Source organism: Parasteatoda tepidariorum, chromosome 11, assembly GCF_982258835.1.
Source record: "Parasteatoda tepidariorum strain Cologne lab strain chromosome 11, Ptep-v5.0, whole genome shotgun sequence".
NCBI classification, from domain to species: Eukaryota; Metazoa; Arthropoda; class Arachnida; order Araneae; family Theridiidae; genus Parasteatoda; species Parasteatoda tepidariorum.
Genome location: NC_141765.1, coordinates 69,365,829 through 69,378,443, shown reverse-complemented (window position 1 = coordinate 69,378,443; position 12,615 = coordinate 69,365,829).

The window sequence follows — 12,615 nt, the reverse complement described above, 5'->3', positions numbered from 1 at the left end:
ATTTTTTTACTATTAATCTATAACTATTGTAAAATTCTAATTTATTTGCATTTTCAAATACTTTAATTAGCATTATACTTTTAATTAAATATTAATTCTGCATTTTCAATTTTGCCTCGAAAATTGAACTTGAAGAAAAGTGGTAAGAACTTTAATGCTAGCAACAAAGGAAAAATAGTTTGTATAATGTGATAAATACTTTATGAAATACGAAGATAGTATTAATTCTGAATTCCAATTAAATAAAAGCTAAAATCAGGATAAAAACAGAAAAATTCAAAATATTGCTTAAATTTTTAAAATATAATATTTACCACTTTTTCTTTGAGTGATATATTTATAATAAAATGTATTGAACATCTGAAGATTCTGATTTGAATGAATGGATGTTGCAAATGCGAACTTTCATAAATTAAAGACAGTCAGCTTTATTAATAGAAAGCAATTTAAATAATAGCAATTATAAACTGTATGAACAATAATTTCATAAATATCTTTTATAAAAGAAGTATAGAATGATATTAAATTAATTATACAGAAATGCTTTGTACCAAAATTATACATAAAAAAAAACTAAAACATGGATATAAATTTATTATATTAAAATAAAATGTTAAAACTTTAATATGAAATCTGAAAAAATTCTAAAACTCTTATCAGATATAATATATTCCCAGATGCTTTGACAAAGATTCTATCATGGAATCAGACTTTTTTAATATTCCATAATCATCCACATTTAACACTTTCAATTTTAAAATTTTTTTTTGACAAATAATTTAAATTAATAGTATTTTATTAAAAAACGTTGAAAAGCAGCTAATTTAAATGGAATGTGTATATAACACATTCAAAATACAAGTTTTTTCAAAATAAAAGCAACAAGGTATATCTACTTACTAAAACGTAAAACAGCGTCTTCTTCAGAAATACCGCTGTGAACTAAAAGTTGTTTTAATTCTTCTTAATTCAAAATATTAAATGACATACTCTGCAGAAAATTTTTCTTAACGTAAAATAAAAACGAAGACATAATCTATTTAGATCACAGAACATAACAATTTTATTTAGATTTATTATCGTTTGCTTTTTAAAATAAAACGATAGAAATTCCAGCTTATAGCTCGCACACGATTAAATAATAAATAAATCACTCAAGTTTGAGCTAAAAGCACTCAAATATTGCTTAATAAATACCACTCAAGTTTGAGTAAACGCGAAGCAAGAATTTCGCTCAAATAAGAATGTATTTCACTCAGATTGAGTTTAAAAAATTTAACTCTTTTTTGAGTAGGGGAAATAACTCTTTCATTTTAAGAGAGCAAGTTCTACTGATAAAGAAAGTTTTAACATTTGGACTCTATTATTAGAAATTCGAGAAACGGAGGTTTAGAGGGAAAAAAAATTCGACATAAGCATGGAAAATACATTGATTTTAGACAGTAAATGTAGGGAATTTCAGAAATTTTGAGATATAGAGGTTTTTTTAGATAAAGAGGTTCGAGATGAACAGGTTCAACTGCAAAAGTATTTTTCCAGTCTAACCTCGATTTAGGGTTTTTATATAGAAGGCTGTTTTCCAAGATTTTGGATTAGGGTAAAGTGCGTAGAAAAGAACAAATTGTCCCAGATCTCGTTTTAAGGTTAGAAGGCTTACACGTAAGCCGTATTACAAACCTTTTCAGGTTTACATTAAAAGGCTTTTGTTGAGTGAAAATGAACCTTATTTTGCTATCTGGGTTGTGACTGCGACATTATCCATCTCCTCGCGCTGTTGGTACTCAGTCTCGATCACACACAACGCCGGCCTGCATACACTCGACTGCTAATGGCAACATAGGAGCAACTACGACTGTGAACTTAATGCAGCTCTCACGATCAGCAAAAGTACAGTGATTTTAATACAGCTCTCCTGGCACCTCATAAAAGAGCAATGAATCAACTAGTGGTATCCGTTCATCGATTTCTATAACAGATATAATTCTGGTGGGGGAGTACTGTAGTATGTCTACCATTACAAAAATACAATTCTAATTCACTAGTATATAAGACATGTTAACTCGATTCTACGACGGTGTACCTTTTCACAGATGAAGGTTGACATTGTCAATATCCTCCTCACAAGGCAGCAATGGAAAAATGATTAATATATGTTCATTATTTAATTAGAACGTGTTTCCCAATTTTTAGTGCTCATATTTCTAGGCAGAAAAATTATGTTTTGTTCATGTAAATAGTTTATTTATTATTTTTTATTTATTTAATGACTTAAAAGGGTGCTAAGAATCTTCTATATTCTTCAATACACGGAAAAAAAGTATTTGTAATATATTATATTTCCCCCCCCCCCAAAAAAAAAATTACCGGTGCTTATTTTTGAGGCCAGATGAGACGTTCTTTTGAGGCGTTTTGTCTTTTAATTGCTTTTTTAATTTCTAGGAATATGGATTTTTATTATGGTTATTAATTGGTATACAACATTCAGTATTTTGTTAAGTTACAAATTTCGGAATCTTAGTTGATTCATTAAGTTGCCTAATTTTGGATTCATTATGTGTACTAAGATGATTTTGTAACTTTTCATGAATGTGGATAAATATTTACTTATTATATTATTTATAAAATGACTAACGATTCCTATGATTATTCATACTATTCATTCAGATTTGCATAGCTTTATTTATAATTTTATTAGTTTACTTATTATTTTCTTCATTGAAACTCCAATTAGATATTTATACGACTTTTTAAAATTTAATATTGCATTACTTTTATTCTGTGCTTATTATTTTTATTATTTTTTCGATTTTTTTTAAACTTTAGAATAACACAATAAATAAATGTTAAAAATATGAACTTTGCAAGAGAAGTTTTCCCTCTTTAATTTCTAAGCTTTCAAAAATTTAAGGTTTTAAACGAAACATATTAAAATCGTGGTGCCACCTGCTGGAAATAAAATAAAACATGTGTTTAAATTTTAACCCCTGAATTCTCATAAAACAGTTTCTTTTTAATTTATTGCTTAAAAGTTTCCCAAAAGTAATACGTATATAATTTGGATAAATTTTAAAGCTTGATTTATTTTTGAAGGTTATGAGTGAAAAAGTTTTTTTTCCCCTTTTATAGAACAAGAGAGCAAGATAAATTTTCTAAGCAATATTTTTATATTCCAAAAAAAAAAAAAAAAAAAAAAATGCCTATGTAAATTTTATTTAATTTTACATTTTATAACCATTACATTTTATTACATTTTACATTTTATTACATTCATTGAACAGCCGACAAAATGTTTGGGTTTACGACTACTAATATTCAACTCTGTAGCTTAGTAATTTTGAACCCAATCCAGAAGACAAGGGAACTCCTGGATCGAGTATTGGGAGAAATTTGCCTTCGTGGAGGACTTTTTGATGGAGCTAACCCGCATTTGCGTTACATGGAGAAGAAGACCAGGAGAACCTACCACGGTTAGCCTGACGGTTAGGGGGCTCTAACCCATGATTCGTCTACTACTGAGGTTATTTCACGTCAGCACTGTGGTCTGTGCAAGCCCGATAATGTGATGTTGTATCGACCAGCCATCGCCGGGATCGAACCCCGGTTCATCTCATTGAAAGGAGAATAAAAGTCGTTTAAGACTTTAAGTTTAAATATAAATGAACTTAGAGCTATAATTCATTCGCAAAAGAATAAAAAAAAGCTGTTGCGGAAGTAGAATAATTAGATGACTATATTGTCGAACTCGTTTATGGAGAACACGAAACAAGTACCGAAAAATTTGCTTGATAAATCAAGGTGCTTGTTAAGCCCGAGGTGGCCGAAATTATCAAAAGGCAATAATGAACAAAAATGAACTAGAAAATACTAGACGCAACTTTTTATGATATGATATCATTTTAACACTGATTGATAAGAAAAAATTTGAATAGTAAGTACCCCCAAACTTATATTTACAAGATATTTAACTTATATTTATTAAATATTACTTTAGGAATAAATATTAGAGGTTATTTAGTCTTTATTAGATAAGTTTTTATAGTCAGCATTTTTTAAAAGTGAATACCTTCATAATTTTAACATTGTCGTTGCGCTTTATCATGTATTTTGTGCGAATAAAATTATGCTTTTTGAGACCAAAATAACAAGGAAGAATTTTAAACAAATAAAAATAAGTAGGGCATAAGTAACAACTAAAGAAAACGAAAAGAAATTTAGAAACATAGTTAGAATATTTTAGTAGTCAATGATTTTTACTTTAAAGTGTATTTTCTGAAAATGATATTTTTCAATCTTCGTGTCTCTGAAACTATAAATGACACTGCCTTGAATTTTTGAATACATATTTATTATGTATAAGTACATATACTGAAGTGAAAATCTTGAGGTAATTCATGAAATTTTTATTTTTAACTATTTTTAACTTGCCGAAAACTGGTATTTTACAGTGGTGCTCAGTAATTTTTTTTTAATAAAAAATATATTTATATGTATGACTATCACCTCAGTACATGTAAAAAAGTCTAATTAAGCTCCATTAAAAATTTCAAATCTCTGTGTTGAATACTTTTTAAGAAAAAGGTACATAAAGTTTGCCATTTTAACATTGTTGGTATAGGGCTTACCGACTCCCCCCCCCAAAAAAAAATGTTTTTGTGTCACAAAGTTACCACTATAGATGCGATAACTTTAAGACAACTAACTAATCGCCTTAAAATAAATTAAAACTTCATTCTAGCATACTGTTTACCTTATTAATATGAAATATAGACACACAATTTTTAAAATAGTCCTTAAAGTTTTAAATAAGAATTTTTTTAAAAACTTTCTTACGTGAAAATAAAAACAAACAAATATATAATTGTATTAGATTTTTTATAATTATGAGTAATTATATTATTATATTTATTTCTATGTTTATTAATTCCTTTATTATTAATTTTGTTAGTATTATGAATTCTATAATTACTTTTAAATAAATTATTAAGTTTATTTAAAATTAAACTTCAAAACCAGTTAACACATAACCAAATTATCAAAATTTGCTGCAAGCTCATCGCCTAAAGTAAGAAATTGCTGGTAATATTAAATAAACTATGAGAATAAACTCCGAAGCCATTCAGAAACTCCAGAACGAGAGTGTCCCGAAATAACTTAACCTGTCACAAAGCAACTCCATTTTAAGGTATATTATTAGTTGTTATTTGCATATACATATAATACCCAGTGTTGGTTTTTTGAACTAAAAACATTTTGCTAGATAAAATTTATCCCATTTTGTACAGTGTGGTATTCGATTTCATGAAAATCTGCTGCATAGTGTTTGCTGCACAGGGCTTACAAATACAAACTTCTTTGGGACAATCTGCACTTTTTTTATCGTTGGATCATTGGTTCCGTGGAATAATTAAAGAAAAGAAAAAATACTGTTGTAAGATTTTTCTTTTGATTGTAAGGTATAATTATTCCTCTCTTCCACGTGAAAATCTGCAAAAACACTTTACTGTAAAGAGGAGACCTGATTGCTAAAATGTTTTGTAAAATGTAAGTAAAATCCATGTGCCATGCAAAAATCAAAATACATGCAAAATTTTAAATTTCTGTATTCGCGTTTTAAATTTCTGTATTCGCGTTAACCTTTTTACCTCGAAAATTGCTTTCCCGATTTTGGTGACAAAAAAATATGCTATTTTTCTTTTACTTAAAGAACCAATTCCCGTGAACAAAATAATATCTTTTAAAGTTAAGATGTGTTCAGCAGTTTTCTCCCAATCGGGCTTTATATACCTCGACTTTAATTATGACTACTCTTTATTTGTCAATTTTACTAGTTAACGCTCGTTTAAAGTGCGTTTCATCTTTTATAAAACAAAACAACAACTGCAAGTGTCTGAGCTGAAAAATACTTTCCATGTGAAATTCAAATTTGAATTTATATGCAAAGAATATGCATAAATAGTTTTTATGAATCGAAGAAATATATTTGTTTTGGTATAGCAGAAACTAAGCATAAGTTTGAGAGCTCATTGAAATAGTTTTCAAAACTTTCAGAAGATGGAATTCATATTTTTTATTTTTTTGTTAACAATGTGTCTGAGAGAAACTTATTTTTTATTGATGTAAAATAATGTATTGATGAATTCATTTTAGTTGAAAAAACTATTTGCAAAATAAATGTAAAACTTTTTCCTTCCATTTTTTTTCATCATTTATATTTATATATTTCTTAAATAAATGGTATTTGATTTGTTTGAAGTGTTTCGCAAACACAAAGTAGTCATTTAAGTTTCTCTAACTTTTTACAATTGAAATCATTGAAAAAAAATATTTCGAATGTTTTATGAAAAAAAAAAAGTAATTGGAGTAAATATATCTTTGGAACACGGGATTCTGAAAATTAACTCAATTTTTGAACCGCTATATATTAACATTTTCAAGTTAATAAGGTGAAATTCATTGTAAATAATAAACTAATAGATAGTTAAAAACATTTAAGTTTTATAATTGATTGTGTTTTGATACTGATTTAATATTCTTTTTTAACATAAAAACTGACTGTGTACTGTTATAAATATTTGTTATGAAGTAAAACGATCCCGAAATGCACAACAAGGTGGGTAGCACATACTAGGTGGTTTTAAAATTTTCAATGTATATGAACTTCATGTCGTTGACCAATCTAAATGAAATTTTATAGAGTGTTACTTCAGATTGTGATTCACAATTAAATTCTCACGGTAACAGTTAACAAACATCAAAATTTTCAAACGATAACATCGAAACCTTCATTTTTTCATTGAAACGCGATTTTCAATAAGCAGCTTCAATAAATCGTTTTTTCTTAAATATTAAGATTACTTTTTAGAACAAATTTTTTAATTGTATGGCTCGTTTACCTTATGAAAGGAAGGCCTGTTTTCTGAAGCATCTAGCGCAAATGAATTTAGAAACTTTAACAAAAATATACCTAACATTTTCAATATTCGTTGTTGTTGTTTCCATTCCCAGCTGGGATAGCGGAACAATACCAGATCCATGAGGCCGTGAGTCTTCAAAAAATCGAGGAAAAGGGGAGGCTTCTGTAGAACCTCTTCCATGATGAAATCCAGGCAATCAAGTAGATGGTGAGGACTAGCCTTGCTGGAGTTGTACTTTTTACAAGTTGGAAAAAGTTTAATTTGTCCATTGAAAGTGAAGCTCTTAGTATGCCCACTGACAAATCTACAGGTAGCGGTTTGGTTGGCACGTGTACCCTGAAGGTCAAGGGCTCCTCCAGGACGCTTGCGGGGATACCAAGTGTGATCCGGTGGAACAAGCCAAGCTTTATTAACTTTAGATTTGCGGATAGAAAATAATTCAGAGTAAGTGAGGGCCGTGTTTGGAGAGGCTGGGAGGGAAGTACCTTCTTTTGCCAACTGATCAGCACGTTCGTTGCCAAAGAGACCCACGTGTGACGGTATCCACTGAAAATGGATGTCATGGGAGGCTGAGAGGGCATTTAATAAACGAAGTATAGAGACACCAGCCCGGTCCGTTACTCTCTCCCAATTGCTCAGGTGCTGAATACAGCTACGACTGTCCGTGAAGATCCAGACATTCCCAAAAGTGGCTCTAGTTCTGATATTTTCCTGACCTGTTTGAATAGCAATAAGTTCATTGCGAATCACTGAACAGAAATCAACATTCGTATTGTATATATATATAAAAAAAAAATTAACCCCTTACATCAATCGTCAAGAAAAGACATTTCGAAGCAAACTACGGCAAGGGTAGTTTAGCGACGATCTGGGGTTTCGTGGGTAAGGTAAGTAGTTGAAAAAGATGGGGTCACAGCTAAAAGAAGGGTAAACAAAGGGAAGTATTGACATTTTACATCAATTACTCAAACTAAAGTCTCTTCAGATTGGGTTGCTTTTTTCTTTGTAATTTGGCTTTTAAGAGAAACGCGAATACTATCATTTCAAAAGAAATTGAAATCCATTTTGAAACAAAATTAAAAGCTTCAGCAATGAATTTTTTCTTAATAACGTTCATAGAAACTATCATTCTCATTTAAAAACTATTCATCAGCAATAACATTCATTCTGAGGTTTTGCAGCTTTAATGCTTTTCTAACTAAAAAGAAAAAATGTTTTAGTTTTCCTCTACGTTTTCTTAACATTAAAAATAAAAATAAAAAAATAAAAAATGATGCTAAAAATAAATAAATAACTCTTACTTTTTTATACAATAGATGCGTATTAATTTTTAAACTGATTCAGTTATCTGAATTTATACAGATATGTTTAAAATCTGCTTAATGTTAATTGTTAAAAATCTGTTTAATGTTTCTGGCGAAAAATATATTAATGATTCTCTAAATAATAATTTTTTTTCATTATCTTCCCATTTATAAATTTTATCAGTGAAATTTTTAAATTTTTCTTAAATTAAGATTTTTATGCAAAAATATCAAATCAAAAAATTTGCTCTTATATTTTACACTAATTTATAATTTTCAAGATTTTTCTGTTTAATAAAAAAAAATTATTAATGAAAATGGTGCCAGATATTGATGAAAGTTTTATTTTATTTTATATTTATATTATATTTATTTTTTTAGTGCATGCAACAAATTCATTAATGTATATTTTCGTAATTATTCAAAGCAAAAAATTTAAAGGTAACAAGTCTAATTTTTTTAATTATTTTTTCTTTCCTGTTTTCAAACTCGAAATGAATGTGAGCCACCCAACGAAGATTTAAATGAAAGAGTCATTCGAAATCAGAATAGTTAAAATCCACGAACATTTGACAAGAGAAAGGTTTTCGACTAATCTTCAGTTCTCACTATTCTCTTTGTTGTAGAAAGAACAAAACATTAAATTTGTTCCTTGATAATTGCGGTTTTTTTAGCAAAAAAATTTGAAATAAAATGCTCACTAAGTCAGATTTATTGGTAAGCATATGCGGTTAAAAAAAATCGACATTACTTAAATCATATTTAATGTAATTTACTATTTATTATATTATAGTACGATTATATTATTACACAATTAAATATTAGGCTTCCGTAAAAAGCTATATAAATTTGGAGTTTCGTATAAGTAATTGCATGATTTTATGTGATTTAAATATTAATCTGGTTCAGTTAAACAGGTTAATAATTTTGAGAAAGTATTTCTTGCAATAGCAATTATTATCAAATATTGATTTTAAACTATAAAAATTAATTAAAGCATTAAGAACCTTAACTGTCATCCATTCTTCTGATTAAACTGATTAAATTATTCCATTAAACTGCCTGACGTCATAATTTCCAGATAAAATGCATACAAATTTTGAGGGTTAAACTATTAACTCTGTTAAAAACAATATGTGTATTTTGATAATTTATATTTGCAGATTCAATTTCATAAGGGAATTATTAGTAAAAATTTATTTACTACATCGTTAAGGTTGAAAAATTAAATTCGCTCATTTTTATCTAAAAACAGATTTATTCTCCTTTATTTAAATTCACATTTATTCTTTACCAGATATATTAGCAAATAACATAAAATAATTGGATGAGACGTATTATTGTAAATAAAACTATTTATAAAAATATATTATAGTTCGAACACAAAATAAACTTATGTATGATTTTAAATGTAGAGTTTATTTGTAACTGTCACAAGAGCTTAAATTGTCTATGCAACTAAGTTTTTAAACTAATTATTAAAATATATTTTAGTTTGAGCACAAAATAAACTTACGTATGATTTCAAACGTAAAGTTTATTGAAAACTGCCACAGTAGCTTAAACGACATTATATGAATGATAAGGTTTTTGAATTGTATTCTGCCAACTTTTAATCTGTATTTCTTTAAATATTTCTACTTTCGTTGAAATATATTCACGCTATCCACTTTTGAAAGAAAAAACATTTATAATAACTGCATAAAAAAAGTATTTTTGCATTTCATTATTTTTTATTACAAAATACAAATGAATTCTTAAGTCAAGTTTTGATATAATGAAATTTAACATTTATTCTTATTATTAATTTTTCATACTGAAAAGGTATAAATTTAAAAAAAAACTAAGCAATGAATTTTCAAAACTTGCCTTATTATTCTGTAATTTAGAACGGAAATAATCCACGAGATATATAATTGAAGCACATTCATCTCATATAAAAATAATAATATACTTTCTACTATATATCCATTGTCTATTGTCTACTATATATATATATATATATATATATATATTATTTCTAATGGCAAGGCAAAAGGTACAAATAGAAAGATGAAATAAATAACGAATACAAATGTACGTAGGATAACAAAGAAAGAAGACCGAAGTCATTGCCTTAAAAGTTCGCTTGCTTCCCAATATCTTGAGGACTCAGTGTGTCCATGAAGGGCCCCACATAGAAGCAGGTGGACCTTGCCCAATTTCTCTCCAGATTTACAAAGTGGACAAAAAGGCGTGGTGGAAAGGCCTATGCGGTATAAGTGAGCAGAAAGACAATCGTGGCCTGTATATAAGCGGAAGGCCGCAACTGCATCACGTCTTGGTTTGTCGGGAATTAAAGAAGAGCTTACATTTCTCCAACTTTTCAAAGCTGTGCGAGTCTGAAGGTCTTGCAATGACTTGGTTTTGCATAAATTACATTAGAATTGATTGTTAGTAATTTAGAAAAACTTGGAGAAATATAAATATGAATTTGTATTACATTTATTTAGTTTATTATAATTTAAAGTTTTCATTTTTAAATATGTAGTATTAAAAACTTCTCAGTCATATTCGATAATATAGATAAATGATTTATTAGGAAACAGTTATTGGAGAATAGTGATAAGCCACATAAAGTAAAAAAAAGAAAGAAAAGTAATATATTTTTTCTTGTTTTTGACTTCTCTCTTAATTTTAAAAATTCATAGCAAATTAAAAGTTCAGGCTATTCATATTTTTTATTATAAATGATATGTATAGTTATGTTACTCGTTACTGATCACGAATATAGAAAGTTAATAATTAATTTTTATGATGTATAAAAATATGTCTCAAAACTACCCTTCAACATATTTATTTAAATGAGTCAAATGTAATAATTTATTCTAATGATAATTATTTCATTATTTATACATAATGAGAAATAATTTAAGTAATTTTTTCTTTTTCTCTTCCAACGTTCAGAAAAATACTATTACAAAAATATCTGAAACAGGTCAAGAACATTTATCATTTTATAATAATCAAATTATAACAATTAACAGTGTTTTTCGTGATAAAATGTCGCTTTTCATTGGTCAAGTCATTTTAATGTTATTCAAAATGCTGATAATCATTTTAAATATTTTATAAGCCTTTAATGATGAATATTATTATTAGTTGTAACTGATAACTGACAATGTATAAGTTGATGGAATCATTTTATATCTAAGTCATTCTACATTCTATTTTTAAACATTGAAGGACAAAAACAGAAAACCTAACTTCAAGAGGTAATTTGTTTGTAAGTGAAAGTTGTGAGAAATTATCGATACATTAGGGTTGGGCACTATTTGTTGTGCATAGAAAGACTTTAAAAATCTCTTTGACTTTGCTGCACCACTGGCTATCTATTCCATCTTACTAATCTTTTGTTACCACAGGCAGTGGTTTTCTCAGCATTTGTCTATTTCATCTTCTTTGTTCTTTAGGAATTATACTTGTGGAAGAGCATTATGCAGTATTGCACCCATTGAAGATAACAGGAAAAAAAGCTCAAATTCTAAAGCTATTTTTAATTCTAAAGCTATCATTAATTTTTAAAAGAGGCATATACAATACTCTAAAAAGTCAGTCACAGATAACAGATAATTGATGATTTCAATAAGATCACGTTGATTTTAATTTTAAAAGTAAAATGGTTATTATAGAGAATGAACATAAATGAATAGAACATTTAAAGAAAAATAGTAATATAATTACTAGAAGAGGGATTAAGGAGAGTTGAAAAATATCATAAAGAAACACTAATTACTGAAAAATAAAATAAATAGAAAAAATATCGATACTGGAAACAATTAAAGAAACTTACATAGCCGCTAAAGGGTCTCTGTAGAATTATAAATAAAATACTATAGAGAGATATGAGATCTTTTTTTTTGTCACCGCTAAATAATAATATGTATAATGAATACGAAAAAAAATATTATTTCTAAATCAAAATAAGAATATAAAACAATGCGAAACAAACTTTTTCTACTTGATTATTTATTCTCATTATTATTAATATGAGGTGAATGTAAAAATTTCCAAACAACAAAGATGTTTTTTTTTATTGTAATTAATAAGATTTCATATCTTAGAGCCAAGATTTTTTTAATAGTTAGAAACCAATATAAAAACAATTATTTAGAATTAGAAACAATATTTAGAATTTTTAATAAAAATTTTGAAAACAAAACTCTTTAATTATTTATTAAATCTAATGTCTCCTATTTTTGTAAAAATAAATACTTTTAACATCTATACTGAATTTAAAAATGAATTAATAAATAGATTTAAAAATAAATAAGAAAAATCCTTTCAGTTCTTGTTATAAACATTTCAAGAGAAGGTTAGGAGAAAGAAAAAGCATGACGATTTCTAGGCATAAAAGA